This window comes from Schistocerca piceifrons, chromosome 6 (genome assembly GCF_021461385.2).
Source record: "Schistocerca piceifrons isolate TAMUIC-IGC-003096 chromosome 6, iqSchPice1.1, whole genome shotgun sequence".
NCBI classification, from domain to species: domain Eukaryota; kingdom Metazoa; phylum Arthropoda; class Insecta; order Orthoptera; family Acrididae; genus Schistocerca; species Schistocerca piceifrons.
Genome location: NC_060143.1, coordinates 151,809,912 through 151,835,588, shown reverse-complemented (window position 1 = coordinate 151,835,588; position 25,677 = coordinate 151,809,912). Strand labels below are relative to the sequence as shown.

At 42.7% G+C, this 25,677-nt stretch overlaps 1 pseudogene; it reads right to left on the bottom strand.

Annotated features, from left to right (window-relative positions):
• Nucleotides 1–24,314: 24,314 nt before the first annotated feature.
• LOC124803535 lies at nucleotides 24,315–24,432 on the bottom strand (annotated as a pseudogene).
• Nucleotides 24,433–25,677: the final 1,245 nt, after the last annotated feature.

The following is a 25,677-nucleotide window of genomic DNA, read 5'->3' as shown; positions in this document are numbered from 1 at the left end:
CTGATTTCCTAGGATCTATGCACCAATTTGCGTGAAAATGTAATCACATGTTAGTTCTAGTATAATATATTTGTCCAATGAATTCCCGTTTATCATCTACATTCCTTCTTGGTGTAGCAATTTTAATCGCCAGTAGTGTATGTACACTTAAAGAAAAAAATGTAGAATGTTAAAGACGTGTGTTTTATTTAAAAAGCTTCGAGTTTTCAGATACAAAATTCGGAGGGATTGCTTATCAGCACTCTCGTCTTGTCTGTCTGTAGATGTTAACAACTGAATTGTGTCCAGTTTATATCAGGACAAATACTGTGGGACACACAGTAGTTTTAGATGATTTTTCCTAAATGAGTTAGCGCGAATGTCGATAGAGTTCTTTGAAGAAGAACTGTCGACCCTCCCTGTTTCTTGTGTCGTGTGACGCAGTGCTCTGTTTCTGACGAACTCGATGCCGAGTTAAAATTCTAGAGCTTCCTCCTGTTTTGTTTGTCGTCTCGCAGTCGGCAGAGAAAAGAAATGAATCAGAAGTTTGCACCGAGCCGGAGTCGAACGTGCGTCCGCCGCAGCGAGGCAGCCAGCCCGACACGGCGCGGCCGGCAGCCTTCCGCGTGCCTCCCGCTGGCGGTATTTTAATTTCCAATCAGGAACTGGCAGTGCGCGACCGGCAAACGTGCGGTTTCGCCGCGCGCCGGCGGCTTCCGTCCGTCCAAAACCAATCTGGCAGTGCGGCTGGCTGCTGCCGGCGCCGGCCTACCGGGGAAAGAAGCGGCCGTGGCCGCCTTCCGTAGGCGCACCGTTAGTGGCGTCACGGGGGATCGCCCCCGCGAGGCGCGCCGCCGCCGCTGGAAGAACTCGCCCGGCTATTGAGCGCGCCGCCCTCACGTCTCGCCGTACAGGGAACAGTAGTCCCGAGAATGTGTCTGCGAGCGCAGTAATCGCACTCGGCAAGGCTCTGAAAGACGACGGAAAGGGAGTTTTTCGGGGTCCTAGATTCTGGTCGATTCATCGTGACGCATCTACATTCGAAAGGAAAAACGCATCCTTCCGTACCTCAAAGATCACAGGCGAGGTAGGTCTTATTATCAGGCCGACACCTCCTGCATCTGGATGACACGCCTGTCAGACCGCACACACGGTACGAGTCAACGACAACACAACTCAACGTGATGTGACGTACGTCTGTGGTCAACACCAGATACTTGCTACGGACATCTGAAGTAGGTGGCGCCGAACCTACAGCACCTTGGCCGTGATATGTAGAAGGCGCGTTTTAACACTGAAATTGAGTACCGGGTGATCAAAAAGTCAGTATAAATTTGAAAACTTAATAAACCAAGGAATAATGTAGATAGAGAGGTAAAAATTGACACACATGCTTGGAGTGACATGGGGTTTTATTAGAACCAACCATATTGCTAGACGCGTGAGAGATCTCTTGCACGCGTCGTTTGGTGATGATCGTGTGCTCAGCCGCCACTTTCGTCATGTTGGCCTCCCTGGTCTCCAGACCTCAGTCCATGCGATTATTGGCTTTGGGGTTACCTGAAGTCGCAAGTGTATCGTGATCGACCGAAATCTCTAGGGATGCTGAAAGACAACATCCGACGCCAATGCCTCTTCATAACTACGGACATGCTTTACAGTTCTGTTCACAACATTATTCCTCGACTACAGCATTTGTTGAGGAATGATGGTGGACATATTGAGCATTTCCTGTAAAGAACACCATCTTTGCTTTGTCTTACTTTGTTATGCTAATTATTTCTATTCTGATCAGATGAAGCGCCATCTATCGGACATTTTGTATTTTTTTTTTTTTTTTTTTGTTCTAATAAAACCCCATGTCATTCCACGCATGTGTGTCAATTTGTACCTATCTGTCTACATCATTCCGCGATTTATTCAGTATTCAAATTTATACTGTCTTTTTGATCACCCGGTATATTGAATAAAACTGGCACGTACATAAATTACACGGCGTTAAGATTGTAAACGTACATGATGAGCTAAGGAGCTCAAGTCAAACAGTAGAAATTATGGAATAAAGTCCTACATGGAAACAGTAAAAATCCTTACACCGGGCACAACTTGTAGAAAGAGCACCATGTGGCAACTAGGTGCGATGCCAGGTAAAAGTGGTGTAGAGCGCGCCACGTACTGGGCGCCAGTAGTGTGATAAATTCTCAACTGTATGAAATACGCACACAACTTAACAGTAATACATACTGTTTCCATGGAGGACTTCATTCCATATTTTCTAGTTTGACTTGGGCTCCTAAGCTAATCATGTACACTGTGATCAAATGTATCTGAACACCCCCAAAACTATACATTTTTCATATTAGGTACATTGTGCTGCCACCTTCTGAGAGGTACTCCATATCAGCGACCGCAGTAGTCATTAGACATCGTGAGAGAGAAGAATGGGGCGCTCCGCGGAACTCACAGACTTCGAACCTGAACAGGTGGTCGGCTGTCACTTGACTCATATGTCTGTATGCAAGAATTCCACACTCCTAAACATCCCTTGGTCCACTTTTTCCGATGTGATAGGTAAGTGGAAACTTGAAGAGACACATACAGCCAAAAATGTACAGGCTGACCTCGTCTGTTGACTGACAGAGACCGCCGACAGTTGAAGAGGACCGTAATGTGTAATAGGCAGACATCTATTCAGACCATCACACAGGAATTCCAAAAACCATCAGGATCCACTGCAAATACTATGGCAGTTAGGCGGGAGGTGAGTAACTTTGGCCGGCCGAAGTGGCCGTGCGGTTCTGGCGCTGCAGTCTGGAACCGCGAGACCGCTACGGTCGCAGGTTCGAATCCTGCCTCGGGCATGGATATGTGTGTGATGTCCTTAGGTTGGTTAGGTTTAACTAGTTCTAAGTTCTAGGGGACTAATGATCTCAGAAATTGAGTTCCATAGTGCTCAGAGCCATTTGAACCATTTTTGAGTAACTTTGGATTTCATGGACGAGCGGCTGCTCATAAGTCACACATCACGCCGGTAAATGCGAAACGACGCCTCGCTTGGTGTAAGGAGCGTAAACATTGAACGATTGAATAGTTGCAGTGCAGCACTCCGCGAAGAATGGACTGCCATTCCACAAGAAATCTTCCAGAACCTGATTGAAAGTATGTCTACGAAAGTGGAAGCTCTTATCAAGGCTAAGGGTGGGCCAACACCACATTGAATTCCAGCATTACCGACGGAGGGCGCCACGAACTTGTAAGTCATTTTCAGCCAGGTGTCCGGATACTTCTGATCACATAGTATATGTTTACAATTTTAACGCCATGTAATTTATGCAAGTACCACTTTATGCCATGTACTCCATTTCAGTGACACTGGACTCGCATTCGGGAGGACGACCGTTCAAGCCTGCGTCCGGCCATCCTGATTTATGTTTTCCGTGCTTTCCCTAAATCGCTTAAGGCAAATGCTGGGATTGTTCTTTCGAAAGGGCACGACCGCTTCCCTTCTCCATCCTTCCCTAATCCGAACTTGAGCTCCCTCTCTAATCATCTCGCTGTCGACGGGACATTGATCTCTTCTCCCTCCATTTCAATGGTGTAAAGTATGTTACACGTTTATTTAATTATATGTTTAAAACATTATAGGTTACTTTCCTTCTGAAGACGAAACGCTAAGCGGTACTCAGACTTGCCCAAGATTTTTTAAATAAACTTATGCTGAGTGACTACTTTATATATCGAAAAATTATCCTACTCAGTAAAAATATATTAGAAATTTAAACTTTCAGATTAACCCCCATCTAATTGGACGCGAATTTCACTCAGGGGCTACCCTTAACAAGACATACTATACTATTAAATGTACTCGCAAGCTGCGAATATGATTGTACGCCGGCTATACGATTTACTTGTAACATATGACAATTTGTGCCGAACCGGGCCGCGAAACCGGTTTTCCCGCATTACGAGGAAGGTCGCCTTAACCGCTTTGGTTATCATTCCACGACTCACAGCCAGACCTGAACTTCCATGCCCTAGTGTCTACTTTCCAAAGTACTTGCATACAAAATGTATGATCCCCGCACAGGGAGAGACATTGTTTTTACTCGTCAGATTGCCTTACTTTGGCATGAAATTCTGTAGGGCACCGTCCGTATTTTACAGTTACTGCATAGTTCGATGCAATGCAAGCGTGTCCGAAGGAAAATTTATCGAACTATACAGACACTGTACTGCATGTACGATAATATTTCAGCACTTTACAATTTACTGGGGAGCTACGCAGTTACACAATGTCGACTTTTTTTACATGCCTCTCCCACTTTTCAAGATGGAAAATGAAATAATTTGTAAATTACTGCATTAAAATTGTCATTATTGAACAAAAATAACAGAACTCTACGTTTTCATTCTTTGTACCCAGTTTTAAAGAGAGCGCATTTTCATTGAAGCTAGAGCAATAAAAAAGGGTTAGTTCTTTCTGTTTCCATAAGCACTTTCACAGGTCTCACGAATTATCCTAAGGGAAATTACTTTTTCCCAATATCTGGCCCAGAGAGATTTATTTATGTTACAGAGGCATGAATATGTAGATCTTATTTCAAAATAACAAAACAACCCATTTCAGCAACCACCAGCCTTAGATTTATTTTTAAATAGTCAAAAAAAAAAATGGCTCTGAGCACTATGGGACTCAACATCTGTGGTCATCAGTCCCCTAGAACTTAGAACTACTTAAACCTAACTAACCTAAGGGCATCACACACATCCATGCCCGAGGCAGGATTCGAACCTGCGACCGTAGCAGTCGCGTGGATCCGGACTGAGCGCCTAGAACCGCTAGACCACTTTAAATAGTCCTACCAACAGCCCAAGGAGAGGCAAATAACCATATGTATGTAGCTTGCGTGGAAAAATATTCTCGAATCATCCCTGTTCCTGTACCAACCACTTCATCTCAGAGTAGCACATACACACCATGTTCTCAATTATTTCTTGGCTACCTTAAATCTATGTTCTACTATTTTTGCTCTGTACGGTCTCCTCTAGTGCCATGCAAATTATTTCATGATGTCTTAATATACATCCTATAATCATGCTCGTCGTTCTCCTGGTTAGTATTCCACACATTCCTTCCCTTTCCGATTCTGTGGAGACACTCGTAATTTGCTATCCGGAATCTGTAACGGAGCTACGAGCCCAATGATTTAGTGGAGTAGCGCACGCTAATTCGTTTTCTGAATTGGAAAGGAAGGAACAACGCTGCAACCATCCATGCTTTGTTAGTGGAAATATGCGGAAACAAAGCTCCGCCGTATAGAATACTTGTTCTGGTCGCGCAGGCGCTTTCAGAACGGTCGAACAAGTCAATGACGAAGAACGAAGTGGCAGACCATCTCTCTCTGAGATGATTCGGGAACCACAAGGGGACGCCCCTGATGCTCGAAGATCAACGTATCACAGTGGAGGGGACAGTGGGAAAAGTAAAAATTACTGATGGATCACTTTTCAACATCTTACACGACACTTTGAATGCGACGAAGATCGCTGCCCGCTGCCTTTCGCGATTGATCATAAACATTCAAAACGCGGAATGAAATTTTTACTCTCCAGCGGAGTGTGCGCCGATGCGAAACTTCTTACCAGAATAAAACTGTGTCTCGTATCGAGACTCGAACTCGGGTCCTGTGCCTTTCGCGGGCATGTGCTCTACCGACTGAGCTACCTGGGCACGACTCACTACTCTTCCTCGCAGCTATACTTCTGCCAGTACATCTCCAGCCTCTGGCGCAAGTAAGCGGTGAGGACGGGTCGTGAGTCGTGCTTGGGTAGCTGAGTCGGTAAAGCAGTTGCCCGTGAAAGGCACAGGTCCCGAGTTCGAATCTCGATCCGGCACACGGTTTTAATCTCCCAGGAAGTGTCATTCAAAAAGCACGTTGAATCGAGGCAACAGCGAAACCGTGACAGCTGTGTCAGGCCAATCCGTTTTTCTTTAGCAGTCATCATGGACGCATGGTGGTTATACCACTATGACCCAGGACCAAAGGACAGGACAGGATCAAACTAACCAGTGAGCTACACTCTTCTTAATACGAGCACTCAGTTCGAGTCTTGTGTTTACGTTTTCTCTGTAGAGTAGACTGCGCCTTTCAACATATCCAAAGGCAAAAATGTAAAGCAAAAGGGCCGGGGACTTGAGGACCAAGAAACGTAATGTCACCCAGCTGATACAAAAGACAGATATAGATAAGCTAATTTTTTTTTTAAGAATGGTTAAATTACCTGATATAACATTCTCCCCAACCTTAATTGTTCGGAAGTCGGAATAAGTCGCAGCTTCCACCTCAGGAATTAAACGTGGAAATCGTAAATGAACTGGATGTTATCGATGTACCACAAATTCTACTATGAATGGTCCATCACAATTAATATGGTTGCCTGCTTTGCTCACATTCACGCTCCGAAACGTTGTTGGGCGGGGCGCGTTTGTATTAAAACACAATGCAACAAATAATTTTGCATTCCGTTGAACAACATGAATCACACTTCATACAATAAATTTACATTGCAAATGTTCGACTTTTTCCTATTGTGCAATTCTGCGTGTGGCTGGCGCGAAAATCGACACGTCACAAAACTGATCACCTTCGAATTTCAGACGCACAGAAACCGAAAGACTTTTTTATGTCATTAGTGACAAAAGGTAACAACAGTGATCTACAAATGAAACATGGACAAAAGTAGTGATTACTATCATTATTACAGAACTTCTTAGGTTTAATTACAGCCGGCCGGTGTGGATGAGTGGTTCTAGGCACTTCAGTTTGGAACCGCGCGACCGCTACGGTCGCAGGTTCGAATCCTGCCTCGAGCATGGATGTATGTTATGTCCTTAGGTTAGTTAGGTTTAAGTAGTTCTACGTTCTAGGGGACCGATGACCTCAGATGTTAAGTCCCATAGTGCTCAGAGCCATTTGAACCATTTTGTTTAATTACAACGATGCTGACATGCTAAACTGCTGCAAGAGAGGGAACCACACGAGGGCTCACAAAAGATAGAACGTGAATCGTGCTTCTCTTGTTTACAAAAGAATGTCGTAATGCACATCATCGATTGCTGTAGGAACGTAACAGCAGCATCTTGGGTCAAACTGACATCTAAATACTTACTTACAGTGAACAGATCTTACGAGGAATTTTAGAATATGCAGGGTCCCATCTTGCAACACGAACTTATCCGAAATTATGGCAAAAATGATCGAAGCTCATTTGGTAGAAAGTGTAGATAATGGGGTCCTGTAAGACGATGAGGTAATATAAAAAAAAAAAACGGGGGGGGGGGGGGGGTTCAAATGGCTCTGAGCACTATGGGATTTAACTTCTGAGGTCATCAGTCCCCTAAAACTTAGAACTACTTCAACCTTTGTAGTAAATAAACAAAAAAAAACAGAAAGAAAGTTTGACAGTCATCGTCCACAAATTCACTGGAAATTGTGATGACGGCTTTTCGCAGCTGTAGTGTTGGAATTATTAAAGCCCAGCGCTACCGCAACTGCACGGACTATCTCGGCACGCCTCAAGGCCGATCCACACTCCCAGTGAGCGCCACCTGTGCGCATTCCCTGTCCATGATATTGCTGTTCGCTACTTAGTTGCGTGTCCCGGATGACGCAGTGGTTACCGTACCTGCATAGTAAGCAGGAGATCCTGGGTTCGAATCCGGTCCGGTACACATTTTCGTTCGTCGCCGCTGATTCTGTTTAATGTCCCACTGCAGCTGATAGCAGTGATCCCCCTTCAGTTTACATAGTGTTTCACAGCTGCTGGATCTGCGTGGTGTCAGTTCTCTCGAAGGAACAGACACTGTGCATTCTAATTATTGATAAAATACAGTTTCTCCAGAGTCAGGTATCCGTATAGTCAGTCGTCCTCTTCATTCCTTATATGACAGCATCACTTGCCCTGTTCCTCTGAAGCGTTGGAGCAGTCTTGAAAATATGTTACGCGTCAAACGATTCCTACCTTGGTACTTGCCCCGATACAAGCTGTAAGATTCGCTACAGTTTTTATTTACCTGTCCGAACGTAACAATCACATCTGCTGAGAGCATAACCGCATACGATGCCTTTTTGCTATGCCTGATCAGCTGGACAGTTTAACTGGTACACACTATTATGACTAACCTTGTCAGTTACCGAGCGAGGTGGCGCAGTGGTTAGCACACTGGACTCGCATTCGGGAGGACGACGGTTCAATCCCGTCTCCAGCCATCCTGATTTAGGTTTTCCATGATTTCCCTAAATCGTTTCAGGCAAATGCCGGGATGGTTCCTTTGAAAGGGCACGGCCGATTTCCTTCCCAATCCTTCCCTAACCCGAGCTTGCGCTCCGTCTCTAATGACCTCGTTGTCGACGGGACGTTAAACACCAACCACCACCACCACCACCTTGTCAGTTGACACATTACCTTCTGAAGCGCATTAGTCGAGTTTCTTGTCCCCAATCCTCATAACGGAGCGCTACATGCTGGTCGAAATGCCTACTCTACATTGTTAGATGCTACATACATAATAAACTAATTAATTACTTTTTAAAAAGAAAGGATTCGTAGGTTCTCACATTTCATTGGCAAATTTAACCAGTAACACGATTAGTTCCGTAAAGTTCGACTCAGTCCTCACTGAATGGGTTCCTCGTGATACACTTGCCATTAACCATCATCTCTCAGTCCGCCCTGATAGCTGAGTTGTCAGCGTGACATAGCCGTCCTACGGGCCCGGGTTCGATTCCCGGCTGGGTCGGGGATTTTCTCCGCTCAGGGACTGGGTGTTGTGTTGTCTTCATCATCATTTCATTCCCATCCGGAGCGCATGTCGCCCAATGTGGCGTCTAATTATATAAGACCTGTACCAAGGCGGCCGGACCTGCCCCGTAAGGGGCCTCCCGGCCAATGACGCCAAAGCTCATTTCCATTTCATCATCTCTAAACGTTAGTACCATCATCGTCGTCGTCGTCATCACCATGAAAGCACCCTGCTAAGAGGTAAAGGCTGCCAGATGGACCAGCAGGTTAAGTGATGATCGTATTTGATAATAATGAAGGGTAGTGAGGCTCTCAAATCTCTTGACGTTCTATCAAACACTACTACGATGAAACAAGAAAAGGACCGGTAACACAACACGAAATTCTCATAGTCTTTGCTGTGGTACCATAAAGGCTAAAACAAGTAAAAAAAAAAAAAAAAGAAAGTGACCGTGTTATGTTCGGTAGGAATGTACATCTCCACTTCTTGCAGAACATGGAACGAATGGCGTATTTTTTTATGTATTTCTTTTTGGTAGTGTATCAGAGGCCTTGAAACAGCTTCAGAAGCATATAAGAAAAACATACACTGTGTTTCAAGGACATGAAGAAGTTGATTTCATCTGTCATTCTTTCGTATCGTGAATGAGAGACAGTGATTACACCTCGATACGTACAGAATTATACGAGAATTGTCTTTTTGTTACTGCAGTAACACAGAGCGCCACGGAATCAGAATGAAGTACATGTTTAGGATGTAATGTGAGATAGAAATTATAACAACCCATCGAGGTAGCGTAGTATTCAGCACAGTGGACTCGCATTCTGGAGAACCACAGTTAAAATCCCCGTTCAGCTGTCTTGACTTAGACTTTCCGTGATGGCCCTAAATTCCTTAAGGCAAAAACCAAATGCCTTGATAGTTCCTTTAGAAGGGCACGGCCGATTTCCTTCCTAATCTTCCTTTAATCCGAGCTGGTGCTCTGTCTCTAATGGCCTCATTGTCGACGGCACCATAAATTCTAAATTCTAACAGTTTTCTCGGCATCCAGAAATTTAGCACGGCCTCTACGAACGGTCGTACGAGCGACCAGTTATGTGCAGATTAAGCAGAGTCGATGGCTCACGTAACGGAAACATAATAGCTAGCGAGGGCTTTAGTATGCAAACTTTTATATTCATTGCCTCCCTTTTTTTTCTTTCACAAAAAGTGAATTTTAAAGAGGGCAGTTCTTTTCGTGGGGAGACTGGTCGCCTCAAAATACGAGAGCCATAGCAACGAAATTCATTTTGTCCCCTTCATTCATTCTGTTGGTGTTATCTATCTGTTGAGTGCAGGCACGTAGGGACCGATCAAAGAGTAAGAACAGGCAATAAGCTGTTGGAACCGTGAAACGTATGTCCTTCCAGGCAATTGCCAACAACCTTCACCTGCTCACATCTGTGCTGTGGTACCACACGTGTGAAATTTCATGCTCATTAACGCAGTCCACATCCAGCAGAAATGAGGCATACAACAATGTCCTCTCGAGTGCAACAATGTTGTAACTCTATTATAATGTTAAACAATGGTATAAATGTTTGAAATTATGGCTTTCCTTACGGTTCAGTATCATAGATTACAGAAGGAAACACGTTATGCTAGATCTCGAGCACAAACTCGAAATTAGAGGTAAGTTGAACTGAGATCCCTCACAGAACGCCATTGCTGGTGAGTACAATGTTGCACGAGTATCTGTTTATGATAAACTTCAACAGACGAAGAGATAATCAAAAGCGTAATGGAAAGTAATGACGAAAGCGATGAAGATGGGGACATGAGAGAACATGAAGACATCTCACACTGCTAGTGCTAAAGCTGCGAAATGCTGCAAGCATGGATTATATTATACAATAATCACAAACATGCAGTACCGATATAATGCTTGTATAGCCGTTGTGTGTTAAACCATACTGCTGTCGCGTATCATCATTCCGTCAACTAAAAATCAGGGACATGTTTCATAATGAGTGACACTACTGGACATGATGAAACTAAAGGACTAAGTTTTCTGCTGACCTCGGCGGCCGAGCGGTTCTAGGCGCTTCAGTGTGGAACCGCGAGACCGATACGGTCGCAGGTTCGAATCCTGCCTCGGGCATGGATGTGTATGATGTCCTTAGGTTAGTTAGGTTTAAGTAGTTCTAAGTTCTAGGGGACTGATGACCTCTGATGTTAAATCCCATAGTGCTCAGAGCCAATTGAACTAAGTTTTCTAACAAGGGAACCTCCCCATCGCACCCCCCTCAGATTTAGTTTTAATTTGGCACAGTGGATAGACCTTGAAAACCTGAACGCAGATCAATCGAGAAAACAGGAAGAAGTTTTGTGGAACTATGAACAAATAAGCAAAATATACAAACTGAGGAGTCCATGGACAACATAGGCAATATCAAGGAGGATGTGAGCACAGAAGCGCCGTGATCACGTGGTTAGCGTGAGCAACTGCGGAGCGAGAGGTCCTTGGTTCAATTCTTCCATCGAGTGAAAAGTTCACTTACTTTGTTTTCGCAAAGTTATGATCTGTCCGTTCGTTCATTGACGGCTCTGTTCACTGTAATAAGTTTAGTGTCTGTGTTTTGCGACCGCACCGCAAAACCGTGCGATTAGTAGACGAAAGGACGTGCCTCTCCAATGGGAACCGAAAACATTTGATCGCAAGGTTATAGGTGAACCGATTCCTCCACAGGAAAACACGTCTCATATATTCTATACGACACTGGTGACGGCATGTGCGTCACATGACAGGAATATGTTGTCGACCCAACTAACTTGCACACTTGGCGAACGGGTAAAAAAATTCTTCTACCTTGCCCGATTTAGGTTTTGTTGTGGATGTGATAATAACTCCCAAAAAAGTGATGAGAACATAAGCGTGTGTCACATAAACTGCAACAAATAAATGCAACAGTTTCACAGTCGCACAGTTTTCTCTGTGCTCTGTCAAAACATATGTTTTTAACGTTTTCAAATTTTTCCGTGTGTAGACCGTCAAATCCTGCATATGTCCAAGCAAATCTGAACATGTCCTGGAATTTTGGAGAGCGAAGTTGATTATGTGTGAGTGCCTGAACTCTGATAATTGTCTGAAAATAAAAATTTAAATTTTTCACTCGAGGGAAGACTTGAACCAAGGACCTCTCGTTCCGCAGCTGCTCACGCTAACCACGGGACCACGGCGCTCTTGAGCTCACATCATCCTTGATGTGGCCTATGTTGCCCATGGCCTACTCAGTTTGTATATTTTCCTTGTTTTTTCATAGTTCCACACAACTTCTTCCTGTTTTCTCGATTATTCTGTGTTCAGTTTTTCAAGGCCTATCCACTGTGCCAACTTATAACTAAATCTGAGGGGGGTGCGATGGGGAGGTTCCCTTGTAAGAAAATGAATGTATCTTTGGATTTGATAATATATAATCCCTATGCGTTTACACTAGGTTGAAGACATTCTCAATAATCCAGCACTTCCGCTAATCCCGCACGCGTATGTGCAAGAATTAGCCGGATTAGAAAGCGTTTAGTTATTATTATTTATCTGTATAACATCTTTTACCAAACCCCTACTCTATGTTATGCAAGTAATCCTTCAATGTGTAGAACGTATTTCTTAAAAGTTTAGAATGTATTTCTTAAAAGTTTAGAATGTATTTCTTAAAAGTTACTTTTTAACTGCCGTTTTTATAAGTTTGTTTTAGCAATTTCTTTAATCATCTTTGGCAACAGAAACATTAACACTGAAACAGAAACGTATACTAGATATCAAGTAAATATTCGGCATGAGAAAAGGTATCATTTTCAAATCATGGCATAGCCCACATCGTAGCAAAACATCGAGACATGACCCATACTTAAGAAAGTAAATATGCGACTAACTAAACTGCGCGACATCCGCAAAACGGTGCCGTTATTTGGCTCCGTCGTTCGTGTTGTGTACGTTCAGTTACAGAAATAAATGTAATGTGGGGAACTTGGAGGCTGATAGTGAACTCAATAGACACATTAACTACCACTGTGCCGAGCCGACATTGCAAACGACGCTACACGTTGCCGTTTTGAGTGGAACGTATAAAAGCCAACTCGTGTACCTGTACTAGCACGGAATACCACACTTTTTAAACGAAACACCGAAGCATTCGCTGGCTAATCACGAACCAGAAGCAAAGATGCGGCTACCGTTAGAGCGAGTGTCTTGCGGGAGAGACGGAGATCGAAGAAATACTGGCGAATGCATGAGAGATCGGGACACAGCATTCCTCATATCGAAAGTCCGCTATGTCTTCTCCGGACAGAGTGAATAACTGGTGAATCGGCAACAGTGACTGGCAAATCCTCAAGAGCAGCAGAGGGTAATTGTAAACTTCCGAGTAGCAGAACAAGTCATCGGGCCGGCTAATGTTAAGCGGAGCTGGAGTTCCGCGGTTCTTATGTTGAGCACTGATCGCGCGAGAACTCAATTGTGCTCAGAACCTGAATGCATATAGCGAAACGAAACGCAGAGAAAGAAAAGCGGGCGCAGTAGAAAGAAGGGCCTTACAACAGTCTCTTAAGGCGGCATTAATTGCGTCAAGAACTCTCTCGAAGCTCTGGTTTAATGGCTTGTAATTAAAAGAGCTCCATTCTTGATAAGCTCTCGTTAGCGTTAATATCTTCAGCGAATAACTTGCGCATTAGGCTGCAGGGCTTAGCGCACCGCTCAGGCGTCTGTTTCGGGGCTTTTGCGGTGCTCAATCCGTCCTCCATTCCGCTCTTGACACACATACCCCGCAGAAATCTCGCAACTACCTTCAGCATGGCACTCTTCAAAACAACATAAAAACCGCGGAACACTCTTAGCTCCCTGCAGTAACTACAAAGAGCTCTCAAACATTTGTCTTTACGGACCTGATAAAAGCCTAAACGTCTACTTGGAATTTCCAATGAAATTAGAAGAAATTCAAGCGTAACAGTATTGTATCTTTAGCATCGTATGACCTTCTTTTAAACGTAGTCTTTCTGAGTTTTTGTAAACAGAACTCCTCAGGTGTGACTCGATGAGAATAGATATCACTGTGAATGATAACACAAACCTGGTTTCTCAAAAACAGATTTTCTAGACGCCGTTTGTACTGCTGATTCCGGAAATTACTATTGTTAGATTGTGTTCTCTGTTATCAGAATTTATCGGAAAATAAGATCTCATATTCTGCGGATTTCAGCAACTGATGCGCAAATATTAAAATAAAATTTCAAATAGCCTGAATTTTTTTAATTTTTATTATTTAATAGGCACGTACTAGAACTACAACAAACTGTTTTCTTAGCATTATCTTTTTACGATAAATTCTCAAACTTTCTCTTTTTTGATTTCCTCGCGCAACCTCCATCTTTACTGTTCCCCGTAAAAATACAATAATAGATGGCCATCATACTTTCGTTCCAACTTCCCTAGCACTTCTTCTCCATTTCCTTAATGTCCTGCTGACGGCTTTGTCTTTGCTCTTCACTACAATCTCCCAAATTTTCACAGTAGTAGTCAATATTTCAGTGAGGAAGAGAATTTTTACACTAACATTACAATCCAACGTTTTGAAATTTTGTGACACGCTTTTGACAATGTTCTTGTAAGTTAGACATGTTTTATTTCCTAAGACGTTTTTGGTAACAGATCTGAAGAACGACGATTGTGACGTTGCCTACTGTCTTGCAATGAGAGAATTACTGCATACATTTCGCAAATCTAATTAATTTAACAACCTATAAATGACGCAGCTCAATAAAGTATCACAGTCGTGACATGTAGACGAGCGACACTGGTTATGGTTAGTTTGAGCGTAAACGGCACGCTGGAGTGCAACACATCCAAGTTTCTATGATTCTGATGACCAGATTACCTTAATGTAGCCTATTCCCGTAGTTTTTTTCAGTCTTTTGCTTTACATCAGGCCACTGAGTAGGTTGGCAGGCGTCATTGTTCGGAAACTAACCGCTCAGATCCGCGTAATTCTAGCAGTAAAATATTGCGTACAGCAGGAAAATGATCGAATTAAATATCTCACGGGCTCTGGCTGTTAATAGAAAAGCAGTTAACGAAAGAATACCAACAGTTTATATCCGAACAATTCGATGCCTACCTCGCCTGTTGTTTCCCTGAAACATCCATAAATCACAACGCAAATAGAATAAAACATAAAGAGACAAGAAAAGAGTCGATACAATGTATATAGATATAAATAGCTTTTATCCACCAAACTTGTAAGAACTACACGAATTACATCCCTTCAGTTTGAGCTGCCAAGAAAAAGAGGCAAGTTAACAAGAGGAAGACAGACAACTTCTCCACCTTTTTCTCAGTGGCTTCACATTCACTATCCATACGTTTCTTGAACTATCGACGTCTCAAATAGATTCTTTGAATATTGAGCAAGTAATGCTTTTCACAAAATAGTTCCTTTTCCTATAAGTGAAATTATTTTCTCTTATTACACATTATCACAGTACTGATAAACCGTGAAGAAACTAGAGAAAAAAATAATAATTAATGCTTCACCGTGCATCTTTTTATCTACCATTCATTGTATCCTCGAATTCATGAACCTTCATCAGTTCGTCAACTTGAGAAGCAACAAAAAATCCAGCTTTCAGTTTTTCTTCACTGATGACAGGAAATTTCATAGGAAGGTACTTAAAGCAGGATCAAGTGTTTCACTAGGCCGTTTTGTAGGTAGTGATAGACGCAATTTTTTCCCTCCCTGAAGGCGGTTCATACGAAATAATTTTAGTCTCAGGCACAAAATGTCTCCCATTTGGCAAAGCTTTTACACTCTAATGCAGGGGTGGCCAAGATTTCAGCTCGTCGGTCGTGCCCAGGTCCGAGTGACAAAGCGCTCAGCCTCGCTTCAGATTTACACCAACGCCATGCCACGCTGAGGATGGGGAAGAGGGGAAAACAGCGAACGCGCCGCATTTAAATCGCAGTACAGTAGTACTGCATACGACTTCGTTTTATACTTCACATTTCTCCATTTCTCAACAACACAGATCGCAAAGAAAACAATTTTTCAGTATTCATTAATTACTTTTGACACACTGAAGACAATGTAATTTTTATCTTGTACAAACTGTCGGTATACGGACAGAAGCAGAAAATTTCACAGAGTTTCGCACTCAAGTTGCCACGTAATGGTGACTTATTTAGTTCCATAATCGAAAAAAGCTCTTTTACACAAGTAAGTCGATCGAAAAATTGCAGCACTTTTGCAACGTATTATGAAGACTTGGAAACCTTACCTTAGAAAATCAATGCAGACGTCGTGGACAGTCCTAAGGTAAGAAGATTTGTAATTAAAACTGGAATTACCTTGCAGGTCAGTCAGCTACATCTACACATGTACAGGGGCGCTTTCAACTGAAACGGTAATTGGTCTTAAAAACAGGTTGAAAACAGTTGTAAGATTGACAGTGTCCTCAAAAACTCTATAAAACTATCGTCGTAATTTTTGCAAAGTCAGAATGAATTCTTCAGATCTCGCGCTGTCTTTAACGCCCTTAAGCTTATGGAACTAGATTGTCTATGTGAGAATGTGTCCCCTCTACAAAGTGATTTTATTTTTATGTGCATCCCCATCCAATCAGAAAGAAGTTGCCTCGGAATGTCTTACTGTGTGCAGGGTGCAATCAAGTCAACTTAAAATACGAAGTCTGCAATCCATTCCGGATGTTCTAATTTTCGTTCCTGCAGTACTTTCTCCTACATAAATTCAACAATAGCGAGATTTAAATGGAAAGATCGTTCCAGGCATGCCCCTTGACTGAACTTTACAGTGAAAAGTGTTGCAACTGAAAATGGAATAATGGGGGCGACTTCAGAAATTTTACTATTCGTGCCACCAATTTCTTCAAGTGCTCCTTGCCAGCAAATTTAACAGAAACTGCTTCTTGGTGTTCAAAACAATGAATCTCGTCTGTCGCTCGTTGTAATTTTTTTCTCTTTCACTTTCATCTTAAAGTCTAAATTCTTTCTCCACGGTACTATAATACCGTTTCGTAGAAAATAAACAGTACCTGACGTTTATACGAATTGAGAATTCTCGGCCCTAGCTTCTGTCATTCCCATTCATTTTAAAGGATTATGACGACGGATCGCTAAATCGCCTCTTTTTGTCCAAACAGTCACTGGACCTGTGAACGTCAATCATGCCAACAAACAGCGATGAATAAACAGCGCCGACACCACGATTCTGCCCAACTCAGAGAACTGTGCAACCACAACATGGCGCACTGCAAAGCTAAATGAAATGTCGCGCCGTTCCGGCTACTTCCGAGAAGGACCGAACGAAGCCGAGCGACAGGCAGGGCGTTGGCTCGCCCGCGGCCCGCACAAGCTGCACGCCCTGCTCTAATGCTTTAGCTTCGTCCAGCTACCCTAATCCCACAAAAAGCAGTGCATTTTCGTGCACCCAGCTTCTTGTCCCAATAAACATTCTTACAACTACAAAGAAAATGAACTCCAAAACAGTTAAGGCTTTTGTGGCCACTTGTTGACAAACTGGCTGTTGGCTTGTGTCTCGGGTTCTTTGGCTATAGAAATACATAAACGTGACAATAGCTTCAACAAGAACGAAGAAAGCCTTAGGATGAACGGATCCCGGATTCCCGCGTTGCAGCGAACAACCGTTGCAGGTAGCAAGAGGAGAACCCCACCGGAAATGACCACAGAAAAGCGCTTGGACGTTGGCGCGCCAGGTACATATAATTTACGGCCGCGACATCGGTTCTACTCCACCACCAGCAATGGATGGTGAACGTTTGACAATTCCAGCCACCTGTGCTAACGAAACGTCAGAAAAAAATTAATCAAACGAACGTCGGCCGAAGAACCCGAGACAGAAGTCGACAGGCAGTTCGTCAAAATAAACTTCATTCCATTACGAAAAACATGTACGTGACAGCAGAGCTAAGAACATTTTCGAAATCATCGTAAAAAGTTAATTAGGAATACTCATCTATTCCCATGTAATATCACACAGACTGGTGTAATTCAAAGACAAATTTTACATTTCAGATACTGCAAAACTGTATATGCATTAATTCATACCTATTGATAACGTAAATGACTGTACTGACAGGGAAAGAAACAAACAGATGCGTAAAAATGGACAGGAGGGCTTCTGTTAACGTAGACAGAATTTTCAGAAGTAAGCTTCTGGTGGGTTCTGAAGCAGTAAATGTGCTTCCCGGCCGCAACTTATGACACTGAGACACTGATTTCCAAAGCGAAAGATATTAAAAACTGACGACTGGTCAGCGATCAGAAGAGAAATGGATGCTTGCAATCGCTAAGACAAACAAGAAAAGAAATGGATCGGGGAACGGAAGTAATCATGACTGCAGCGGAAACGAAATGCCAGCGAGTGGTGCACGTAAGAAAGCGAATATATGGTAGGTGCGCCAATGAATTTCTTCGTTGGATTCAAAATACAGCGGAAACGCGAGTACCCGATCCTTAGTAATCCAGATCTCCTGTTCATCCGGATAAATTTTTAAGGAATTGGTTCAAATGGTTCAAATGGCTCTGAGCACTATGGGACTCAACTGCTGTGGTCATAAGTCCCCTAGAACTTAGAACTACTTAAACCTAACTAACCTAAGAACATCACACACATCCATGCCCGAGGCAGGATTCGAACCTGCGACCGTAGTGGTCGTGCGGTTCCAGACTGTAGCGCCTTTAACCGCTCGGCCACTCCGGCCGGCTTTTAAGGAATTCTCCGGATCTAATCGTGGCAATAATAGACGACTACAATCATTAAATTTAAATTCAGCCAACCACCATTTATGGATCCTTGTACTGTGTCAGTTAACAAGTTAACAGTGAGTTGTACAGTCCCGCAGTGTCGAAGCTCTTCGGAGGCCTTTCAGGCACAGCCCACCGAAAATTTTGAAGAAAACGTACAATTAGAGTTAGAATGTAACAAGGCGTCGAAAACAGCACAAGTTTCTTTAGTATTTTACTACAGTTCCATTCCATCCCACCCTATCCAGTTAAACAATTAACTGGCAGCTTCTAGACGTAACCTCTTGTTTCCATGTGGCAGTCGGGAGAGCAACAGCCAGTCACGTGTGTCGTACGAGCGTGGCATTGAGGCTTGCCTCAGTTGTGGAATTGTGTGTGCTGTTCAGCCCTGATATAACAAAGATTTTTTACGAGGGTAATCCCGAAAGTAAGGTCTCCTATTTTTTATAAGCACATAGACCTTTTTATTTCTACAATGATTTACCTCAGTTTACAGCTTGAACATTTAGCTATTTTTCGACATAATCACCATTTCTGTCGATGCATTTTTGCAGACGCTGTGTCAGTTTTTGTATGCCCATGTCATACTAGCTCGCCGCCATGCTGTTCAGAAAGTTATGAACATCTTCTCAGGTGTAAAGTGGTATACCCAGATTTTGTCACCCGTGATAATTGAGTCCAGAAAGTTGTCCTGTTAGGCTGCAAGGCGGTGAAGAAATCCGCGGGAAGCATCAACTCGTTGCCGCATGTGGTCCTGTCAGCATGCGCACACCTTCCGGTAGTTCAATGTTTCCGTTAAAATTCTGTGAGCGGTGCATCGGGAAACCTCAGGAACCAACGTGCAGAGAGCATCCATGGTGATCCATCGATCTTCACGCATGCTTTGCTCAACCTTCAACACTGCCTGTTCGTCGTGAATTTCGGTCCGACCAGCTGCAAACTCTCTACACCACTTACGAACATTTTCGACATCCATGCACGACTCACCATACACTTCCGTCAGTTGGCGATGGATTTCAATCGGCGCAGTGCCCTTTGCGTTCACAAACCGAATAACTGCGCGCAATTCGCACTTGGCGGTAACATCCAACCGGAGCTCCATTCTCAACGGCTGCCAAGCCAAGACTGAGCGCCTCAGCGCGGCGTGCGCATGTTTACACACAGCGCGTGAAGCACTCTTCATAACAGTGTGACCAACTGCCACACAAACAGAGCTCTGTACTTATAAAAATATAGGAGATCTTACTTTTGGGATTACCCTCGTAGCAGTATATTTCATGAGTACAAGTGATTAACTGATTATATTATGGCTTGCGCAGCGCACTTGTGTCTTTATTTTGAGAACCAGATGACAAAACCATTTTCAAGCTGGGCTTAACGAAACAATGTGCGCTTATAAAGATATGTGATTCAAACCCTCCTTAGACATTTAAATAGCTTATGCAAACAAATCAGAAAATTTCAATTTTCGTGGTATAAAAACCAGTCTTGGCTTACAGGTTGCTCTGTAAGAATTGAATTTTATTTTTTACACGTGTATTTCGTTTAGTGAGACTGATATTGTAAAAGAATGGACATCAGTTTCTTTCGCAGTATGTGTGACAGAAAAATTATACACAAAAGCACATAAACGCCGGAATTCAAGAACGCACCTTCAGAATCAGGAGAGTTTTCAGATGTTGGGTCATGGACGCACTGCCTATTCAGTTTCTGAATGAGCCTCCACTTCTAGCCATAAAACATAATACGACTGTGAAACAAAACAGATTCGTAATCGAGGGGCTTACTGATGTTGTTTGTTTCTTGGACAAGCATGAGCTCGCATTCAGAGGGCACTCTGAAGATGAAAGTTGAGAAACCAAATGGAATTACCTTAAATTATTGGAAGTTGTCTCTAGACAGGAACAGTTTATTCGTTATCACTTGCTGAGCTCTTCTGGGTTCAGAGGAATATCAAACACAATACAGAATGAATTAACTGAAATGGTTACCAGTATTATTAATGATGGCATAAAAAAAGGGTTACAGTCACGTGAGTTTGTTCGAAAGCAAGCAGATTAAACGCTAGACGATTCTTGTAAGTCACAAATGAGTATTGTTCTTAGGTTTTGTACACAAGATGGTATCTTAGAAGGACTTATTGGTTTTCACTATATTTCTAGTGACAAAACTGCTCAGAGTTTATGAGAAATTATACTCAATGCATTTGATGTTTCGAGAGTTACTGACAAACTAGTGAGCCGAGCACATGATGGAGCCTCAACGACAGCAGGTAAATGTGGCGGTGTCCAAGATTTTGTTGAACAAAAATGTCTACGAACTACGTTTTTTCACTCATAAACTTAATCGAACGCTGTTACATTGTTCTAAAAAGGTCAAAACAATTAGGTTCTTCGTTTACAGTGTTGTTGCATTCCGATCATTTTTAGCAAGACCTCAAAGAGGACACAACTGTTAGAAAATTCGGATTCAGGTTGCCTCGGACAAGTACTGCACGCTGGAACTTCAATTGACGAGCTGTTCAGAGAATATATCTTACGAGTAAATATCATGACTTAAAAGACAATTTCGCAAAACAACACCAGATGATGGAGATTAGGATGCAGCGTCATTCAACAGTGCTTGTGGCAACAGTGGTTTAGCTTGTTTAGCATTCTTAATAAAGTTTGATTCCCTTTCCTGCTTTGTCTTTACAACGAAATATTTGTGTACGTTGACCATCTCTATGCACGTCTTCAGCACAAAACTGTATGTCATATTATTATGTAGAATGCTGAAATCAAATAGACCACCAATTTTTTAAACGATATGATTTCAGAAAAAAACTGTGACATCATGGTACAGAACTGTAAAAGAAATTTCACAGCGATATAAGCTATACTGAGCGGGACTTCTAGTCTCTTAAGACTTAACCTTACGTGATATTATACAACACAATAGTGCAAATGGAAATGGATTTTGTAGATCTTCGGAATTTCTGTTTATAGAGTTGCTTGATAGGAATCAGTTTGGAAAGTATAAATCAAATTTCCCAACAATGGAACTGAACCATCTTCTCACAATTTACCTACACTTCAACAAAGAACGACTGAAAAATGACTTCTGAAACGTTTGCATTGACAAACATAAATATTTACCACCTGCAGACCCTTTTAGGTTCATAATGGACAATGGTCTTCAAAATATTTATAACGAAATAACAAAGTTTATAAACTGATTCTTATATTCCCTGTTAGAAACAGCTTCTTCTGAAAGAAGGATGAGCACTCTTAAGAAAATTAAGAATTGCGTTCATAATTCAATGTTACAAGTGATCAGAAATTTAAAGATAACGCAGTTCACAACCTTGATACCAAGAAGAATCGACGCATGGATCTCCGGTGTAAAAAGATACAAGGCAAGCCTACCCACAATTTCCTACACCACATTCGTTGGCTTCTGCTTTAGATGTTCCTGAATTTGAGTCTTCAGTCCTGTAAGACTGCTATCCGAATATTTTCAACCTGTTAATGAAATGAAGTTAGCTTAAAATATTCAATATATTCATCTCTTTTGGCTCATTACGCTCATTTCGATTATCTAGCGGATCTCTCGCATGTTATTCCATATATTGAACGCTGTCCGTAAGTATTCGTACTGTTCGTAACAATTTTCCAATATCAGTCTCTCTCTTTGCACAAACGCATCGCTCGAAAACAAAGCCACGTGCAGATTTCGCGAGCACTAACTGTCTCCCCAGTTCTTCCTGGACGGGTTGTCGACGTGCGGTTCGGATCTTCTAGCTGCAGACAGTATACTGATTGTTTTCTACCATATTTCTTTGTTTCTTTGTTATTATTTACTAAACTGTGAAGCGAAATTGTATGGAAGGCTTTCCCGAGGTGAGGATATAGGGCATTGAGTGAGGCCAAGCACAGCTGTTTTTTTTTTTATTTTTTTTTAAGGCACCTACACATGTACGTCTTACGTGCACACTAGGAACTAACGGAAACACTTACAGGAAAACAGGGTAATACAAAAAGTTTTTTTCAAATGGCTCTGAGCACTATAGGACTTAACATCTGAGGTCATCAGTCCCCTAGAACTTAGAACTACTTAAACCTAACTAACTTAAGGACATCACACACATCCATGCCAGAGGCAGGATTCGAACCTGCGACCGTAGCGGTCGCACGGTTCCAGACTGAAGCGCCTAGAACCGCTCGGCCACTCCAGGCGGCATACAAGACGTTCGTTGCCCTCTTAAAAGTCGTAACTGCACGCGACACCGGTACTTAATAGTACTGTTTATGATCACTAATCAACCAGAACATTACTCAGCGTCTCTGCCTTGGGACGCGGTGCCGAAGATAAATTATCAGGCACTGGAGGTACAAGAGAAATTATTCGAGTGACTGTGGTACAGCAGGAGGCAAATCAGTCCCTATTGTCCTGAACCGGATGACGTGCAGATTTCTAGTTGTGTAAGTATTAGTCTCACGTAAAACTCGTTGGAATATGAAAACATGATCACAGGAAATGCAACGTAATTGTGAAAAATAGTTAGAGATGATTCAGTTGCGATGAAATTTGGTGTTTAAAAGAAAAACGAAAACACGTACTTACGCTTTCATATTACTTAATAGAAGACTGGGTTATGATGAGATGTGACAATTTGACGCAAAGTATGGGCCAATACGAAGATACGTTTCATTCCAACAATGCCTATCAAGATTCATCGAATATGTTATAAAAACGTATCTTCCATTTGAAAGAGATGTAACTGGTTCAATGTCTCGCAAGGTAAACAGTATTAACCACATAAAAAATAACCATTTCTTAGCATATTATCATCGACAAGAATCATTACGAGTCTTGGTTCGCTTATGACATATTGGAGTAGCCCACACTAAAAGAGGTCATACACAACATAAAATCCCAATATCGAGAAACAGTTGAATACATTGTACCAAAATTTTCGACAATCACGATTGCTGTGTATACTAATTCTTATACTTGTCCTCTACCGTAGTATTCTAGAAACTGTCTCACTATTCTCCTAGTAAAAGAATGGCGGCAATTACAGATTTCGCAAAATTACAAGCAAATATATGAAAGGTGACGCCAATATTTTAGTGGCTCTGGATATCAGTCTTCGAATCTTTGCGAAATATTTCAGTGCCAACATCAAGAAGCTACATATTACTCATGTCAATTCAAGAGCCTGCAAATATTGTAAAAATACGTCTTTCCATCTCGAACGGTAGTTGCTTCATTACATCAGTAGAGGAAAAGCTTACTGTTGCTACCCTAACGATACAATGCAACAGTTAAGAGAATATCTTTTATCTACTATCTATTATCTATTATATCATTCTATATCTATTATCATCTTTAAAAAAGTTCTTTCGGTACCTTAAATCGTTTATTAAATGTTAGGCATTTCCATCCTATAAATCAAGAAGCTGCAGTTACACAAACAAGTCGTAAAGAAATCTAATGTCACTGGATCTTTGAATGCGGAAAGTGTACAGAAAGATTGCGCTCCGTCTTCAGGCCACAAGTGGCCCATCGGTACCATCCGACCGCCGTGTCATCCTCGGGTGAGGATGCGGATAGGAGGGGCGTGTGGTCAGCACATCGCTCTCCGGTCGTTATGATGGTTTTCTGTGACCGGAGGCGCTACTATTCGGTCGAGTAGCTCCTCAATTGGCATCACGAGGCTGAATGCACCCCGAAAAATGGCAACAGCACATGGCGGCCCGGATGGTCACCCATCCAAGTGCCGGCCACGCCCGACAGCGCTTAACTTCGGTGATCTAACGGGAACCGGTGTATCCACTGCGGCAAGGCCGTTGTAAATAAAGATACAGTTCCGAAAATGGAAATGTTACACAAGTGTCTGTAAACACAGACAACCGTTCCACACTCCAGATCTTTTTGTGACTGGTCGGTGTGTACAGAAAACATATGAGAAAAGTGTATCCGTCTTGATAAAAACATTGTTTGTTACAACGAAACTCAAATTTTTAGTGATCTTCAGGGAGCTTTCATTCTTCACACGCACACATATGTGGTGACGGCACTCACGACTCCAGACAGTACGGCACCACAATCTATAAGCTGCGCTCGAAACACTCGTAGCGCAGTAGCTGCATAGGCTGGCAGTACGAACTATACCGAGGTCCACCATGGGCCGCAGCTGCCAACCCACGGGCATCACGTGTGTGGACAGCGATTGGCCAGTGCCTCATTAGATACCGGAGCACTGGACTATGGTGGACAGTTCTCTTCAGTGCACCGAGTCGTGTACAGTCTCCAGTTAACCGCCGAATCTACAAGCTACATTGTTCGTCCGTCGTCTCCGAGACAGGCTTCGTAAGCGTCGTGGGCCAGCTCTGGGTCTACGTACGCATGAATCAGAGGTTCAGTGACGGGACTTTAATATTCTAGAGCACTTCTAATAAAGTCAAACGTTAATTGTGCCGGACATTCACAAGAAGAAGCACCACTTAAGTTGAGTACTTCTTCATATATTATAAATATCATTTTGCTACTAATCGTTGGGAATCTTTCTGAGTGAAAATAACCTACGCCATCCTCCAACATTCCCAACAATATGTATAAATACGTCGATAAGACACCAATTTGATCCTGCAGCCGTTATTAATCAAGACACTCAGGAATTAATGACATTTAGCTGGCAGTGAGCACAGATTTACATCAATGGGGAAAGTTGAAAATTTGGGCCAGACCGGGATTCGAATACGGGTTCCTGTTTACTAGGCAGATGCCCTGTCCACTAACTATCCGGACACAGTAGTCATCGCAACTGCACGGACTATCATGCCACGCCTCCCGCCAGACCCAAATTCTCAACTTATACTACACACTACTGATGTAGTGCCCCCGTTTCATTAGCCTAATTACTGGCGGCATCGCTCAGATTCTCGTTAGAATACGAGCGTGGTGTGCATCTGCAGTGAAGGGATCGCTGGGCACCGTCGCCTTAATTGTATATGTGGTGTCTGTTCTTTCGGACAGTAATCAGTATAATAGGCAGGGGCACTACCTCAGTAGTGTGTAGGTAAGTTGATAATTTGGG